The sequence below is a fragment of the Populus nigra genome, chromosome 3 (assembly GCF_951802175.1).
Source record: "Populus nigra chromosome 3, ddPopNigr1.1, whole genome shotgun sequence".
NCBI classification, from domain to species: domain Eukaryota; kingdom Viridiplantae; phylum Streptophyta; class Magnoliopsida; order Malpighiales; family Salicaceae; genus Populus; species Populus nigra.
The window spans coordinates 12,032,623-12,052,045 of NC_084854.1; the positions used below are offsets into that span (position 1 = coordinate 12,032,623).

Below are 19,423 nucleotides of genomic sequence, written 5' to 3' on the forward strand. Positions count from 1 at the left end.
ATATAAGCAATTTAGCTCGGTCAGAGTTTGAATATTTCATGCAAGGCTATTTCTCCTTTTTAGGAAAAATAGTTATTGAAGTGCTTAAATGTAAACTGTCAACTTAAGGAAGGACTATTTTGTAAAATAGAGACTAGGGTTGCTTAGCATATAAAAAGAAAGAGAGAAGGGGCAGCAGCTAGCAGAAAAGAGGGAGAGCAGAAGGAGGCAGCAGCCAGCAGAGAATAAACATAAATTCTCTCCTCTACAAACCCAAAAAAATCATGCTCTTTTCATTCTTTAGAAGTAGTTGTTCAATAGTTATGCAAGGCTAAGCTCTTTTCTTGGTTGCAAGGACACAACAAACCTTCAGATTTCAAGAACCGTGAGATTTATTCTTCCTTCTATTTTCAGTTTATGTTATGAATGAGTATGATTGTTTTCCTATGCATATTTCCTATGATTATTGTTGATGATTGCTAGAGCGGACTCTAAGTTATTGTTGTGAACAATCTATTGCTAGTTTAATATCAAAACCGGAGTTGTGATATATGAACTTGTGAAGCAACTAAACTTGATAATTGTGGCGGAACTACGTTATTGAACTTAGGGAGAACATTAGAACAAAGTGACACAAGCTGCGGACAGCTTGTATGTTAATCTTGATGAAATTATCTAGTTCTTAAAGCTACCATTAAATTGAATCATTAGTGCGGATACTTTGATTGTTTATTGGTTAGGATTAGTTATACGGCGGATCCCTTAATTAATCAACGTTAAGAAAAGATAAAATTTCAGAACATAAACTGCAATTTTCGTTTCAAGGATCGGTTCAAATTTCCGTTGGTGGATGTGTGCTTACAACCAAGGTTTGTTTTCTTGATAAGTTTCGGTTTTAATTGATTTTGTTTGCTAGTTTAATTGCTGCCATAGTTTAGATAATCACAAACCAAATCCCCCCAATTACATAGTGTACAACATAAAAATCTAACTTGAAACTTCCTCGTGGGATCGACCCCTTGCTTGCTCTATACTATCTTGTGTGTTTTAAGCTAGGGTAACTAATTTGTGCGACCGCGACATCGCAACAGGAAGAGTGAAAATTCACGTGAGGACAATGGTGAGAGAAAACCATCAGATTCGGCTAAACCTAAATCATTAATTAAACTGGTTGAGAGTGGAGGTAAAAACAGAGGAGTGAAGAAAGTAAGCTCGTGTGATGATAGTAGTGTGGAAAAATTAAAGAAACAGCCTAATTTTTATAGGCCAAAAGTCAGAACTATTGTTTTGTTGACTAATTGATGAATTCTTATCTTCTTATCTGCCAAAAACATCATTGATAACGTCATAATTTGAACAGACTTCAATCATGAAAGTTCTATGAAATTGTCTCATCTTTCCAGGGTAAAACTTTGAGATCATTTGGACTTCTAGAACTCGAGATATGGGTTGAACACTGAATAGTGTCTAGGCTGCAGGACAGATTCGGACTTCTTCGTTGTTGCTACAATTTGGACTTGAAAACGGCCTTGTTAAATCTTGGGCTCCATGAAAGTTGTAGGCCTATATCTTACCTTTCCATCCATATAAAGTAGACCTAAATCCGAGATCTACAGCTCCAGATATGACCCGATTACCGAACAATGTTCCAGTTTGGACTGCATCAACATCTCTTTTCTAAGTTTGGTAATCTCTTTATCCTTTCAATTTCAATACGTCAACTCATCAATCAATTCTTTCATTTATGTGATAGGCCTGCATTTAATATGAACATTTACCATAAATTAAAGGTATCTTATATTATTAGATATGTTATTATAAAACATGCTTTAGTTAAGGAGTTATTGATACTTCAAGTGCAAAATGATGATATAGAACCTTGATAAAAATGCACATTTAAGTACTAATCACACCCCCCAACCAGCTTATTTCTAGTCCCTAGTAATCAAAGCGTTAAAATAGAGAAACAATTTGCAAATTCTATAAAGCAAGGCATTCATCATTCAACTTCCATTAATCTATCCAGATAAACAAACTCTCATTAAATTTTATATATCTGCTCAATATCTCTTAAATAAAATATTAATAAACCTTCCTTGTTATGTGCTTAATGTATGAAAACATAGATGATGGGGCTTTTATTGGAAGAAAACAATATTTTGTTCTAATGTTTAAGTTTAACTTCATTGGGTTGGGATTATTATTATTATTATTATTATTATTATTATTATTATTATTATTTTCTTTTTTTTAATATATATACATATGATTAGTACTTAAAAGTGCATTTTTATCAAGGTTTTATATCATCATTTTGCACTTGAAGTATCAATAACTCCTTAATTAAAGCATGTTTTATAATAACATATCTAATTATATAAGATACCTTTAATTTATGGTAAATGTTCATCTTAAATGCATGCCTATCACATAAATGAAAGAATTGATTGATGAGTTGAAGTACTGAAATTGAAAGGACAAAGAGATGGCCAAACTTAGAAAAGAGATGCTGGTGCAGTCCAAACTGGAACACTGTTCGGTAATTAGGTCATATCTGGAGCTGTAGATCTTGGATTTAGGTCCATTTTATATGGATGGAAAGATAAGACATAGGCCTACAACTTTCATGTGGAGACCAAGATTTTAAAAGGCCGTTTTCAAGTCCAAATTGTAGCAACAACGAAGAAGTCCGAATCTGTCCTGCAGCCCAGACACTGTTCAGTGTTCAGCCCATATCTCGAGTTCTAGAACTCCAAATGATCTCAAATTTTTACCCTGAAAATATGAGACAATTTCCTAGAACTTTCATGATTGAAGTCTGTCCAAATTATGACGTCATCAATGACGTTTTTGGCAGACAAGAAGATAAGAATTGTCACCAAGTCAAGATGTGGCCACCCACTCATCAATTAGTCAACAAATCAATAGTTCCGAATTTTGGCCTATAAAAGGAGGCATTTGCCATGTATTTAGGCATCTTGATTTTCAGATCAAGATCATGCTCTTGCTCTTTCTTTATATTTTGTAATGCTTAAGTTTTGCTTATATTAATTTCTTGCTTATGCTTTTCATTTCCTTTCCTTGTTTATTTATGTCTCTTTCTTTCATTATGTTTAACTAAGTTCAATATGTCAAGGTGAAAAGGGTACACTAATGGTGTAAGAATAAGTATAATATAAACTCAACATGGACTTTAATGTTGGATACTAACATGCTTTATATTTGTTATCTTATTCACTTTTAATACTTTGCTTGTTAAATGGTTAATTTAGATTTATGTTGTATAACACTTGGTACAACAAATACTTGGCACTTTCATAGCCCATACTGTATGGTATAACCGACACCTGAGCTATGAAAGGAACTTGATTTGTTGTTAACATAAGTTATAATCATGAATGCCTGAAAACATTTACAAGTATTAGCATTATTCGAATAAGATAGCTAATGTAATCATGTTAACAATTTATAATCTGATTGGAACCTCCTTGTGTGTGGTTTCCAATTGAATAATAAGAGTTTATACTATACTTGTTTGAAATACCATTAGTGGATCCTCTAACCTTGACATTTGTTGTTATCATTGTTTAATCCTTACGTTAATCTTTCATCTCAAAGTTATCATCAACTTCTTCCTCTTCTTCTTCACTATTATTATTATCACTATTATTAGTATTATTATTATTGTTACTATTGTTGTAGTATTATTGTTGCTTATAATTTATACAAGTAACCTCCCTGTGGTTCGACCCCGGTCTTGCCGGGTTATTTATTACTTCGACAATCCTACACTTGGGAAAAGACATCAATCTTTTGGTCGTGTCAACATATAACTTAAAACACAATGCAACTTTTACCCATGTAACGAGCTTTTGGCTAATGACTCCCAGACCAATTGGTCTTAAGGCATTAGGTGTTGAGACACCCCTACCAGCTTAGTAACTCGGGTTGCAGATACTGATACGTAGACAATGCAATGTTTGATTCCCTTAAGTTTTTATCCTTAACCCATGTAACAAGCTTTGAGCCAATAGCTCTGAAGTCAGTTGACTTTAGGGTATTAGGTGTTAAAACACCCCTTCGGGCTTAATTGCTTAGGTTAGGGAGGCTACGAAACCAAACTTATCTACGTTTTTATTATCATCAATATTATCAATATTTTTTTTTTGAAAATTATATACTAACCCTTTCCCTTAGTTGTTACCTTTAACAAAAGAACATAAATAATGTAATAATCCAATGTGCAACCCACAATCATATGTTAAAGTGTGTGTGTGTGAAAATGAAGGTTTAAGAATATTTGTTAAATGAGTATATGAGCAGAATCAAGTGATAACAATGCAAGAGTTTGTAAACCTGAATATTTCAAGAAGTATTATGATAGACCTTGATAAGACTATTTACTAAGATGCGTCTCAAGAGTCAATAAAATTCTTCCTTACTCTGCCATCCTAATAACTGTTTTGTCAAATGGTTTTAATAATAGCAAAAACAGTTAGTAAGTTAGTTTTTTTTATGTCAACTACTACCCTCTCCCCCCAATCAGAACGAGACATTGTCCTCAATGTCATAAGATATAAAGATAGAGTATAGAAGACATCACTTGAAACAACGAACACAGACAAACCTGAAACACACTTAAACAAGTATAAGAAATAACAAAATAAAATAATATGCTAATAATAAAACCAAAAGACATGAAGATTCACAAATGAAGGCTCAAATCCAATCTAAGCTTTTTACAGCTTTCCTTAGTTGACCAATTTATGCGACTCATGGAAGATCAATTACAGCAGTGAAAGATTGTAGTTGGTCGATCAATTGTTCAGTAGTAGTAGCAGAGATTATGATTTGTTGTGCCGAAGATGTTAGAAATTCCTATTCCACAGCTTGATCAAGAAAAGACAACAAATTATCCTAAAAACCATTAACATTTAACAAACTTATAGGTTTATGGTGAATGTGAAGTTGGGCCCAAGAGGAAATATGAAAGATCTCTTCCAATGTGCCCAGACCACCTGGTAAGGCAATGAAGGCGTCAGCATGGTTAAACATTGCATTCATTCGATCAAACATTGTCGAGACCTGTAGTTCTTCTCTAATTGTTTTTCCAATGATGTCCCCTTTTGCTAAAGCCTTGGGGACGACCCCTAAAACTTGACTTCCTCCTAAAAATACAGCTATTGACACACCCCCCATTAACTCAAGGCTGTCTCCTCCATACACTAAATGAATCTTTCTCTACCTGACCAAGATGATTTCCTGATTCTAAAAACTCTTTTTCTTTCCCAGGACTGGATCCACCGAAAACACAAATATTTCTAATGTGATGACTTGAGGAACCTGCCATTTCTACACACTTCTATATTTGTTAAATGTATGGGTTGAGTAGAAATGAAGGGAAGGAAGAGAAGATTTTATAGATGAGAAATTGAAGATGTAATCATACCACCTATATGTAGGCTAGCTGGAGTCTCACACACACATTCTCTCTCTCTCTCTCTATTTATTTATTTTCAAAAAGTATGTGTATGTATAGGTAGTTGTGATTGTGGCTCACATCTTCCCTTGATTTTACGTCCAAAAATGGCTTAAACGCCCTCTATGGGTCGGGGATAGGCTTCCCATCCAGTTTTCTTAAAAACTGGCAAACAGGGTCTTTTATAGTCAGATTCCCAAGACTAAGTCGATCATGTTCTTTATGGAATTGTGGCCATAAATCATGAATAGCACAATGCACATCTCCACCAGGATGCGTCTCAAGGGTTATTAAAAGATTATCTAATGACCCCTTACTCAGGCCATCCTTAAAGAATTGTATTTTATCTTCATGGTTTATAGATACCATTCCTAAAGAACGACATGTTGCATTACAAGTCCATCTGGCACATCTGTGATAGACTTTCAGTCGTTTTGCACGACGTTTCTTTACAAAAGTGCTTTTACCTGTTCCAGGCATATATGAGATGAAAGAATTGGAGGACTCACCTGATAATCAGACCTTTGCTTCAATCAGCCAACGAATATCTTTAGGAATTCCATGATTCATTAACAACCTCAATCTTGCACACCTAGCACGATAAATTTTTGTAATCGCATTCTAAGGCAGAGCGTGAAAGTACTTTTTTAATTTTTCAAGAGTGGTGTCCATTTTCAAATGAGAATTGGAGAAGAGAGTCAAAGAAGGGAGAAAGAGCAAAAAATTGTCAAAGTAAACTTTCAAACGATGTCCATTTACCTTGAAAACATTGCCATTCTTTGGATTCTCGATATCACAGGCCTCATATGGATACACATGTTTCACAATAAAAGGACCGCTCCATCTTGATCTTAGCTTTCCAGGAAATAAATGGAGTCGAGAATTATAAAGCAAAACTTTTTGACCAACATCAAGTGTTTTTCTCAAGATTCTCCTGTCATGAAATTCTTTGATTCTTGCTTTATGAATTTTTGAATTCTCATATGCATCATTTCTTATTTCCTCAAGCTCATTTATTTGTAACTTACACAGCTGACTAGCATCATCAAGGTTTGAATTGAAAAGCTTTAATAGCCCAATAAGCTTTATGTTCAAGTTTCACAGGCAAGTGACAAGGTTTTCCATAAACTAGCCTATAAGGTGACATACCTAATGATGTTTTATAAGCAGTTCGATAAGCCTAAAGTGCATCATTAAGTCTTAAAGACTAGTCTTTCCTATTAGGGTTCACTGTTTTTTCCAAGATTTGTTCTCCCTATTAGCAAACTCTACTTGTCCACTTGTTTGAAGGTGATAAGGGGTTGCAACTTTATGTGTGATTCCATATTTCTTCATTAAAGACTCAAATGGCTTGTTGCAGAAATATGTTCCACCATCACTTATCATGGCTCGAGGATTCCAAATCGACTCAAAATATTTTCTTTCAAAAACTTTATCACTGTTTTGTGATCATTGTTTCGACTTAGAATTGCCTCTATCCATTTTGAAACATAATCTACTGCAACTAATATGTACAAGAAACCAAATGAAGGAGGAAATGGACCCATGAAATCTATACCCCAACAATCAAAGATCTCAATAACAAGAATAGGATTTAAAGGCATCATGTGACGTTTTGAAATAGATCCCAATTTTTGACAGTTTTTACAAGTCTTGCAGAATGCATAGTGGGCCAGTAAAATCCACTTTGTAGGATTTTTGCAGTGGTCTTTCTTGATGAGAAATGACCCCCACATGCTTCAGAATGGTAAAATTTAATGACACTACTTACCTCATTGTCAGGAATGCATCTTTGAAATATTTGATCAGGACAATATTTGAATAAATAAGGGTCATCCCAATAAAAGTTCTTTACTTCATTCAAGAACTTTCTTTTGTCTTGGGTACTCCAATGAGCCGGCAATTGTCCTGAAACAAGAAAATTAACAATATTAGCATACCAAGGCATTGTAGAGACAGAAAATAAAGATTCGTCAGGAAAGTAGTCATCGATTGGTGTGACGTCAGATATCGAATATGTTGTCAACCTTGACAAGTGATCTGCGACAACATTTTCGGTCCCTTTCTTATCTTTGATTGTGATATCAAATTCTTAAAGTAACAAAATCCATTGAACCAATCTAGCCTTATAATCTTTCTTAGAAAGAAGATATTTCATTGTTGCATGATCACTAAAAACAACAACAGGTGAGCCAACAAGATAAGACCTGAATTTGTTCACATGCAAATACTACTGCAAGTAATTCTTTTTCAGTGGTGGTGTAATTCATTTGAGCACTATTCAAAGTTTTACTTGCATAGTAAATCACAAAGGGTTTCTTATCTTTTCTTTGTCCCAAGATAGCACCCACGACATAATTACCAGCGTCACACATTATTTCAAAAGGTAATGAGCAATCATGAGGTTGAATGATAGGAGCAGAAGTAAGCAGGTTTTTAAGTTTAACAAAGGCTTCTTCACAATGTTCAGTCCATTCAAAAATATTATCCTTTGTTAGAAGGTTACTCAAGGGCTTAGATATCACACTAAAATCTTTAATGAACCTTTTATAAAAACCAGCATGTCCTACGAATGATCTAACATCTTTAACAGATTTTGGTGTTGGCAAGTTAGCAATTAACTCGATTTTAGATTTGTCAACCTCAATTCCTTTTGATGAAACAAGGTGACCAAGTACAATGTCGTTTGTTACCATAAAGTGACATTTTTCCCAATTCAGTACAAGATTCTTCTCTTCACACCTACTCAAAACCTTTTCTAAGTTAGTCAAACAATCATCAAATGAATCGCCAAAAACAAAAAAATCATCCATAAAAATTTCAAGAAAACATTCAACCAAATCACTAAATATACTGAGCATGCATCTTTGAAACGTGGCTGGTGCATTACATAATCCAAAAGACATCCTTCGATATGCAAAAGTACCAAATGGACATGTGAAAGTAGTCTTCTCTTGATCTTCCAATGCAATTTCAATTTGGTTATGACCTGAATAACCTTCTAGGAAAGAATAAAATTCATGACCTACAACTCTTTCTAGATTTGATCCATGAAAGGTAAAGGAAAATGATCTTTTCTAGTCATTGAATTAAGTTTCCTATAGTCAATGCACATGCGCCAACCAGTAATAGTCCTAGTTGGAATTAACTGATTTTTCTCATTTGTTATCACAGTGACTCTAGACTTGGGTACAACTTGGGTAGGACTTACCCATTTGCTGTTAGAAATAGGATAAATGATTCCATTATCTAGAAGCTTAATGACTTCATTTTTCACTACTTCTTTCATATTAGGATTAAGCCTTCATTGCATTTCACTAGAGGGTTTAGCATTTCCCTCCAGATAAATCCTGTGTGTGCAAATCAAATGACTAATTCCTTTTATGTCAGCTATGGTCCATCCTAATGCATTTTTGTTCATTTTTAGAGTTTGTAATAACTTACCTTCTTGATGTGCATTAAGTTTGGAAGAGATTATTACCAGAAAAGTTTCATTTTCTCACAAAAATGAGTATTTGAGATTGAATGGTAACGGCTTCAAATCCGGTTTTGGTGGTTGAACACTTGAAGGTATGGACTCAATTGATCATGGTGGCAATTCCTCAATTTTCGGTCTCCAACTATTTGCCTTTGATTCTTATTGAAAATAAACCATTTGCAAATCATCAGATTCATCAATCTCAATTTCACTAGAAGTGGTTTGAAATTGGTCATGAACTAATTTTTCAATAAAGTCAACTTCCTGTAAATCATTATCATCTCCAGGTTGCTTGCAAATGTTGAAAATATTCATCTCCAATGTCATGTTTCCAAAAGATAGCTTCATCAGTCCATTCCTACAATTAATCAATGCATTAGAAGTTGCAAGAAATAGACGTCCTAAAATAACAAGAAATGAATTACATGCTTCAACAGGTTGTGTATCCAAGACAATAAAATCCACAGGGTAAATGAATTTATCGACTTGTACTAACACATCCTCAACTATTCCTTTAGGCACTTTTACAGATCTATCGGCAAGTAAAAGAGTTACAGAAGTTGGTTTTAACTCATCTAAATTGAGACTTTGAAAAACTGAATATGGAAGTAAATTCACATTAGCTCCAAGATCAAGTAAGACTCTTTCAATTTTATGTTCTCCAATAAAGCAAGTGATGCGAACCTCGTGATCACGTGGTCACGCAATCCACACGCAAAGACACCAATTCCCGGAAAGCCAAGTAAATCAGGTTTGATAGGAGTGTGACACAAAGATAACTTGTACCTAGGCACCAGCACTATTGAAAATGGAGACCCCCACCCAACGAATATTGATTCGCGAATGAGAAGTATAAGGATGACGCCACGAAGACAGTTGTTCTTCGATAAGTCGTTTTCAGTTCTTTAGAGAACCAAGGAAGGGAGATTATCCCACCAACACACAATAAGTGCAGCAAAGAAGTTTATTGATCTGAAAATTGCGTAACCTTACATGTTTGGTTATGCCTTTATTTATACTGACTCTAGACTTAAGAAAACCCTAATGGATCCCCCTTAGGTGGACTTATATGAAGCCCACTTACAATTGACCCAAATAAGTAATAATAACCCAAAAACTAAGAAGAAAATAATAAAAATAATAAAATTCTAAAAATTATCATGCTAAATATGCTAGAATCAGATTTGTCACCCTTAAGAAGTCCCAAATAAACTAGGACAAATCTGATTTGGAAAATTTGTGTTGCTGCCCCCCCCTTGGTGTCCTTGATTAGCTTGGATTTCCTTGTTTAACTTTGACAAATAAGAAAACAAATTTCCTCCTTTGTTGCTGATTTAATTACTTTCCTTTCTAAGTTAGGAAAAGGATTAAATAGTACTCCTCTCTTTAGGAATAAGATATGGCCAACTTCCTTACTTAATTAGGAGAATCAATTGCTGACTTTTTATCCTTGTAGCATTAGGAAAAACAAGCCTAACAAGGCTGGTATTGGGCCGGACACATCAACCCCATGTTCCACACGAATTGGGCTCTTCTTGGACCTGAACTAGATGGATTAAAGGCTGCCCTTCATGCTCCTTAAATGTCTCAAGCCCATCTAGGTTCATTTTGCTCCATATGTTCTGAACAAGCCCATTCAATGCTTCTTTAAGCTTCTTTGCCCTAGCTCTTGTGATTGGCCCAATTGGCACCTCCAATGGGTCATTGGCATGATTACGCTTGGTGTTGGGCTGATCCGTATCAACAAGAAATTGTAGGACAACCAGGGTCTTTATATTTCAATGCATTATTGTTCTGAAGAATGGCACTTACTTGTTCGGCTAAAAAGGCTTTCTTTTTCACATTCAGTTTTCTCTTCACAGTGCACAGATCTTTCAAAAATTTAGCATAAGAAAGAATCTGTAAACCCCGGGGAAAAATAAAGGTTGCTTAGATTACAAACTAACTACATGAAATAAAAGTGAAGGAATTCATGCATATGGTTAAATAAAAACGAGAATTTAGAAATTTTTGGATATAAGTTTATGGACGAAATATTTCGAGACAATATAAATCAACCCGAAAATGTTGAGGATTGGATTAAATTAAAGAAAATAAGATAAACTAAAAAGAAGTGGGGGCAAAACGAATACATTTAAAGAAAATGGGGTCTAAATGCAAATAAGAATAATTATAGAGCATAAATACTACTCTTCTTACCAAAAATAGATCTGCAACTATTGTGAAGAAAGAAGAGAGGGAGTTTTGGTATCTATTTCTACAAATCAAGAGAGAAACACCAAAATTTCAAGAACCCATCCAAGATTAAGGGTTTATAGATGGAATAAACATTGGTGGGCAAGTGATTAACAAGGAAATTGAACAAGAAGAGAAGATGGAGGGCTGGCTATCATTAGATAAGAAAGGAGGAAGTTGAAAATTTTCAACTGGTTGAAGATCAAAACCTTAATTCGTACCGGGTAAGGTGTTCTAAACATGATCTTATAAGTCATTTTAAATTCGATAAGGAATTGATGCCTTGATGTGAATTATAGATTAGGATTCTTAGACTTAAATTCGGGGGGAAAAGTATTTGTTGTAAAAATTAAGTTAATTCATGTGTGGTATGTGATTGGGGACGTGAAACCATGATAATTTACCCAGAAAATATAGTTTGGGAAATTTATGTGTGAAGGGAAGGGGGGGTGACGAATCTGGACAGACTCGTCTCCTGACTTTCAGTAAGATTTCGGATAGGAGGATGAGGGAGAACCAGTGTCCCTCATAGAAATTATAGTTTTGGATGTTAGCTAACTAAGGAAATTGATCTTGGTCAATTTAGAGTTGTAGAACTCCAGTTATGGATTATCAACCTCTACAGGGTCATGACAGACCCTATAGAGCAGTAAGTCTGATTTTTTTTTTGTGAGCAATTATGACTATCTTAGGGGCAGAACTGGGTTCTCCTTCCTCAGGGGACTTGTAGCTCCATGTCTTAGTTTTCCAACGAGACCAATCTTGCTTGCAACGGAGTTCTATACCTCTAGATATAGTTAAAAATCTGAGGAGAGGTCGGACAGTAACAGTTCAATGTCTAGACAGTAACAGTTCAATATCTTGACAGTAACAGTTCAAGACAGCAAAAGTTCAATGTCTAGACAGTAACAGTTCAAAAATGAGACAGTAACAGTTCAATGTCTAGACAGTAACAGTTCAAAAATGAGACAGTAACAGTTCAATATCCTGACAGTAACAGTTCAAGACAGTAATAGTTCAATGTCTAGACAGTAACAGTTCAAAAATAAGACAGTAACAGTTCAAAACAGTAATAGTTCAATGTCTAGACAGTAACAGTTCAAAAATTAGACAGTAATAGTTGGACAGTAACAGTCCAAGCGTCTATTAATGAGCTATTTTGACTACCTTAGAGGCAGAACTGGGTTCTTTCCAAAACATAGAACTTGTAGCCTCATGTCTTACCTTTCCAACGCCATAAATTTTGCTTGAATCGGAGTTCTATAACTCCAGATATAGTTAAAAATCTGAGGAGAGGTCAGACAGTAACAGTTCAAAAATGAGACAGTAACAGTTGGACAGTAACAGTCCAAGCGTCTATTAATGAGCAATTTTGACTACCTTAGAGGCAGAACTGGATTCTTACCAAAACATAGAACTTGTAGCCTCATGTCTTACCTTTCCAATGCCATAAATTTTGCTTGAATCGGAGTTCTATAACTCCAGATATAGTTAAAAATATGAGGAGAGGTCAGACAATAACAGTTCAAAAATGAGACAGTAACAGTTGGACAGTAACAGTCCAAGCGTCTGTTAATGAGTGATTTTGACTACCTTAGAGGCAGAACTGGGTTCTTCCCAAAACATCGAACTTGTAGACTCATGTCTTACCTTTCCAACGCCATAAATTTCACTTGAATCGGAGTTCTATAACTCCAGATATAGTCAAAAATCTGAGGAGAGGTCAGACAGTAACAGTTCAAAAATGAGACAGTAACAGTCTAAATGTCTGTTAATGAGCGATTTTGACTACCTTAGAGGCAAAACTGGGTTCTTCCCAAAACATAGAACTTGTAGCCTCATGTCTTACCTTTCCAACGCCATAAATATTGCTTGAATCAGAGTTCTATAACTCCAGATATAGTCAAAAATCTAAGGAGAGGTCAGACAGTAACAGTTCAAAAATGGATAGTAACAGTTGGACAGTAACAATCCAAATGTTTGTTAATGAGCAATTTTGACTACCTTAGAGGCAGAACTGGGTTCTTCCCAAAACATAGATCTTGTAGCCTCATGTCTTACATTTCCAACGCCATAAATTTCGCTTGAATCGGAGTTCTATAACTCCAGATATAGTTAAAAATCTGAGGAGAGGTCAGACAGTAACAGTTCAAAGAGGAAGCAGTAACAGTTGGACAGTGAAAGTCCAAATATAAAGAAAGGAATGATAACTAGGATTGGACAAAGAACGACAGTAATAATGAGTGAAATGAGAAAAACATAAAGTACTAAGAAATGACTGAAAGAAAGACTTATTGGTTATTGATATGGTTATTATAAAACATATCATTGAGTGAGGAAAATTTATGAGATAAACCTGTGATTTGCAGGAGGGACCACAAACGTGGTGCAACAACAGCAGCAGGGGAGCACGAGTAGAGCTTCTATTGCAGGTAGGTGATTCACACCTATGCTTCCTAGTTAAATTCCATGATTTAATATATTTTGATGTGAAATGTGAATTACTGAATGTATGTGTATTCAAGGTGAAAAGTTGTTATGTGAATTGCCAAGTGATGAAATTATTACTGAAAAAGGAGTATGAGAAGTGTGATTTGAGGCATAAACTAGCATACATTAAGTGTATGTTAGGATCCCGGGTAAGGGGATCACCCTATATTGGCTAGCATACATTTAGTGTATGTTAGGATCCCGGGTAAGGGGATCGTCACGAATGGACTACCATACATTTAGTGTATGTTAGGATCCCGTGTAAGGAAGGGGATCTCCACGTATTGGCTAACATACATTCAGTGTATGTTAAGATCCCGGGTAAGGGGATCTCCACATATTGGCTAACATACATTCAGTGTATGTTAGGATCCCGGGTAAGGGGATCACCATGGAATGGCCAGCATACATTTAGTGTATGTTAGGATCCCGGGTAAGGGGATCACCATGTATTGTCTAGCATACATTGAGTGTATGTTAGGATCCCGGGTAAGGGATCTCCACGTATTGGCTAACATACACTCAGTGTATGTTAGGATCCCGGGTAAGGGGATCACCATGGAATGGCTAGCATACATTTAGTGTATGTTAGGATCCCGGGTAAGGGGATCACCACGTATTGTCTAGCATACATTGAGTGTATGTTAGGATCCTGGGAGTGTATATTAGGATCCCGGGTAAGGGGATCTCCACGTATTGGCTAACATACATTCAGTGTAGGGTAAGGGGATCACCATGGAATAGCCAGCATACATTTAGTGTATATAGGATTCCGGGTAAAGGGATCGCCTTATATCGACTCCTATGGGGTGGTGATGACGATACCAGTGAAAGTGGTATCGGTAATGGGATAAGCAAAAGTAATCACGTTGATGTCTGGAATGAAGGTTGATAACGGCAGAGGGAACAATTATTAATAGTTGAATAAGGAAGAGATTTTAAATAAAAAAAAAAACTAGAAGGGAGAAATAAATGAAATATGAATGCATGTTGCCCTGTTGAAATTATTAGATATTCATATTGTTATATTTATGGAAATATTCACCTTGCAATAATATGTATTTTGTTTCAGAATCATCGCATGCACGACAGGAGTAGATCCTAGCTTATGTTCCCTTTTTGAAGTCTAGGTTCTAGGGAGTATACCCTTGTATTTTGTAAACATGAAAATGGTTATATAACTTAATTTGTATAATAAATGTTTAAACTTGATTGGATGAATTTAACGTTGTAGTTTATATAACCATATTTCATGTCTATGAATTTATATTTATTTAAATTATCCATCCATAATGATATTTTTGTTATATCATGCATATCATAAATATTATGGTTGATAGGTGTGAGTATAATTATGGAATTGAAACCCAGGCTGATTGAGTCGGAAATTAAGTTATGAGATGCGAATTGTTAGAAGTATAAACAAGTTACATGTCGGTAAATTGGGACCTTCCGGTATAGGGGGGACTCCATTGAAATTTCCGGTAGATGTTAACACGAAGACCGTGAATATGTATATATATATATAAAAAAATTTAACTACTCTGTTTTTCTATTGACATGAGATTGTGGTTTTATCCCAGAAATGGTATTCCATTGCTTCATTAGGGTATTTATCCTCAAAAGTTCCATTGCACATCAATTCAACCATTTTCCTATCTCTAGGTTTTAACCCTTGATAAAAATGTGACACCAATCTCCATGTTTCAAAACCATGATGAGGGCAAGTATTAAGCAAGTCTCGATACATATCCCAACATTGGTAAAATGTTTATCCTAGTTTTTGATTGAAAGTGATTATTTGTCTTTTGAAAAAGTTTGTTCTGTGGGACGGAAGAAACTTCTTTAAAAATTGTTGTTGCATTTCATCCCAAGCACGAATGGATCCAGGTCTCAAATTTTGTAGCCATGTTTTAGCTTTATCTTTTAATGAAAAAGGAAAAAGCTTTAACCTGATGGTGTTCATGCTACAATTTGAGTCATTCTAGGTGTTACAGACCTCCTCAAACTCCCTTAAATGCAAGTATGAATTTTCTAAATCTAAACCATGAAAAGAAGGTAAAATTTGAATAATGCCTAGCTTAAAATTAAAATGAGATGCATCAAGTGGAAAAACTATGCATGAGGGTGCACTTGTTCTTGTGAGATTCATGTGGTCTCTAAGTGTTCTAACCCGAATATTCTCATTATTCTCATTATGAAGCGATTGGTTATCTTCTTCGGCCATATTTTCTGAAAATGATGAGGATACCCAACAAAGTCTAACACTTAATGTACGTGACCAAACTCTCATGCATATGTAAAAAGAGAATAAAAAGAAGAAGAAACAAAAAGAAACAAAACAACAACAAAAAAAGAAACAAATTAGATACAAGAAAAGAGAAAAGAGAAATTAAAATAAATACTATAATTTGTACAAGAATTTACCTTCTCGGCAACGGCGCAAAAAACTTGACACGACCAAAGGATTGATGTCTTTTCCCAAGTGTAGGAGTATCGAAGTAATAAATAACCCGGCAAGACCGGGGTCGAACCACATGGAGGTTAATTGTATAAATTATAAACAACAATAATACAACAACAATAGTAACAACAATAACAATGACAATAATAATAATAGTAGTAATAATAATAATAATAGTAATAATAATAATACTAGTAGTAGTAGTAATAATACCAATAATACTATTAATAATGACAATAATAAAGATGATGAAGAAGAAGAAGTTGATGAGAACTTTGAGATGGAAGATTAACGTAAGGATTAAACAATGATAACAACAAATGTCAAGGTTAGAGGATCCACTAATGGTATTTCAAACAAGTATAGTATAAACTCTTATTATTCAATTGGAAACCACACACAAGGAGGTTCCAATCAGATTATAAATTGTTAACATGATTACATTAGTTATCTTATTCGAATAATGCTAATACTTGTAAATGTTGTCAGGCATTCATGATTATAACTTATGTTAACAACAAATCAAGTTCCTTTCATAGCTCAGGTGTCGGTTATACCATACAGTATGGGCTATGAAAGTACCAAGTATTTGTTGTACCAAGTGTTATACAACATAAATCTAGATTAACCATTTAACAAGCAAAGTATTAAAAGTGAACAAGATAGCAAATACAAAGCATGTTAGTATCCAACATTAAGGTCCATGTTAAGTTTATATTATACTTATTCTTACACCATTAGTGTATCCTTTTCACCTTGATATAATTAACTTAGCTACACATTATGAAAGAAAGAAACATAAATAAACAAGATAAGAACATAAATGAAAAAGAAGTTAACTAAGTAAAGAAAAGGAAATGAAAGGCATAAACAAGAGATTAATATAAACAAAACATAAGTATTACAAAAGAGAGAGCAAGAGCATGATTTTGATCTGAACACCAAGATGCCTAAATACATGGCAAATGCCTCCTTTTATAGGTCAAAATTCAGAACTATTGATTTGTTGACTAATTGATGAATGGGTGGCCACATCTTGACTTGGTGACAATTCTTATCTTTTTGTCTACCAAAAACATCATTGATAACATCATAATTTGAACAAACTTCAATCATGAAAGTTCTAGGAAATTGTCTCATCTTTCCAAGGTAAAATTTTGAGATCATTTGGACTTCTAGAACTCGAGATATGGGCTGAACACTGAACAGTGTCTGGGCTGCAGGATAGATTCGGACTTCTTCTTTGTTGCTACAGTGTGGACTTGAAAACGGCCTTGTTAAATCTTGGGCTCCCATGAATGTTGTAGGTCTATGTCTTACCTTTCTATCCATATAAAGTAGACCTAAATCCGAGATCTACAGCTCCAGAGATGACCCAATTACCGAACAATGTTCCAGTTTGGACTGCATCAACATCTCTTTTCTAAGTTTGGCCATCTCTTTGTTCTTTCAATTTCAGTACTTCAACTCATCAATCAATTCTTTCATTTATGTGATAGGCCTGCATTTAAGATGAACATTTACCATAAATTAAAGGTATCTTATATTATTAGATATGTTATTATAAAACATGCTTTAGTTAAGGAGTTATTGATATTTCAAGTGCAAAATGATGATATAGAACCTTGATAAAAATGCACTTTTAAGTACTAATCATAATGCGTGCGTTTATAGGTAAGTTTGTTGTTGTGTATTTTGATGACATTTTGATCTATAGCAACTTAAATGAGCAACTTGATCATTTACGTAATGTACTGAATGTGTTGCGTAGTGAGCAATTATATGCTAATCTTAAGAAATGTACCTTTTGTACGGAAAAAAATGTGTTTCTTAGCTATGTCGTAACTGTGCAGGGTATCGAGATGGACAAGGAGAAAGTTAAGGTCATCCGGGATTGGCCTACACCAACATCGGTAAGTGAGGTAAGGAGTTTTCATGGACTCGCTAGTTTTTATAGAAGGTTTGTGAAGGATTTTAGTACTATTGATGCACCTTTAACTGAAATTGTGAAAAAAGTCTGTTAGATTCAAATGGAATGATGAACAGGATAAGGCTTTTAATTTGTTGAAAGATAAACTTTGTTCGCCGCCTGTTTTAGCTTTGCCAGAGTTTACGAGAGCTTTTAAAGTTGAATGTGATGCGTCAGGTATTGGTATAGGAGCTGTGTTAATTCAGGATAAGAGGCCCATTGTATATTTCAGCGAAAAACTTAATGGGGCAGCGTTGAATTACCCTACATATGATAAGGAGCTCTATGCCTTGGTAAGAACTCTAGAGACGTGGCAACATTACTTGTGGCCCAAGGAGTTTGTGATACGTTCTGATCATGAATCATTGAAGCACTTAAAAGGGCAAGGTAAGTTGAGTAGGAGACATGCCAAATGGGTGGAATTTATTAAAACCTTTCCGTATGTGATCAAGTATAAGCAAGAAAAAGAAAACATTGTGGTTGATGCACTTTCGCGCAGGTATGTTCTTTTATCTACTTTGGATGCTAGATTTCTAAGATTTGAACACATAAAAGAATTGTACAAGGATGATAGTGATTTTGCTAATGTTTACAATGCTTGCGAAACTTTGGCTTTTGGGAAGTTTTATAGACTTGATGGATATTTATTTAAAGAGAGTCGATTGTGTGTTCCATTAAGTTCTATGCATGAATTACTTGTACGTGAAGCACATGGGGGCGGGTTGATGGGGCATTTTGGTGTTGTTAAGACTTTGGATGTGTTGCATGAGCATTTTTATTGGCCTAAAATAAAAAAAGATGTGCAACGGATATGTGATAAATGCATAACTTGTAGGAAAGCAAAGTCTAGGACTCAAGCACATGGCTTGTATACCCCTTTGCTTGTACCTAAGGAACCATGGGTAGACATTTCAATGGATTTCGTCTTAGGTTTACCTAGGTCAAAACGGGGTAGGGATTCAATCTTTGTAGTTATTGATAGGTTTTCAAAGATGACACACTTTATTCCATGTCATAAAACTGATGATACCACTAACATTGCTGATTTGTTCTTTAGGGAGATAGTACGACTTCATGGGGTCCCTAAGAGCATGATTTCTAATAGAGATGTTAAGTTCTTTAGGAAGATATTTTTGGAAGATGTTAAATTTTTCCAAATCAGATTTTTCCTAGTTTATGTAGGACTTCTTAAGGGTGACAAATCTTATTCTAGCATATTTAAGATGGTAATTTTCGGATTTTTATTGTTTTTATTATTTTCTTCTTAGTTTTTGGGTTATTATTACTTATTTGGGTCAATTGTAAGTGAGCTTCATATAAGTCCACGTA

General features: G+C 34.8%; 1 pseudogene; it reads left to right on the top strand.

The window, feature by feature from the left end:
* Nucleotides 1-19,423, top strand: part of LOC133689411 (uncharacterized) — a 152,508-nt pseudogene that overhangs the window by 105,575 nt on the left and 27,510 nt on the right.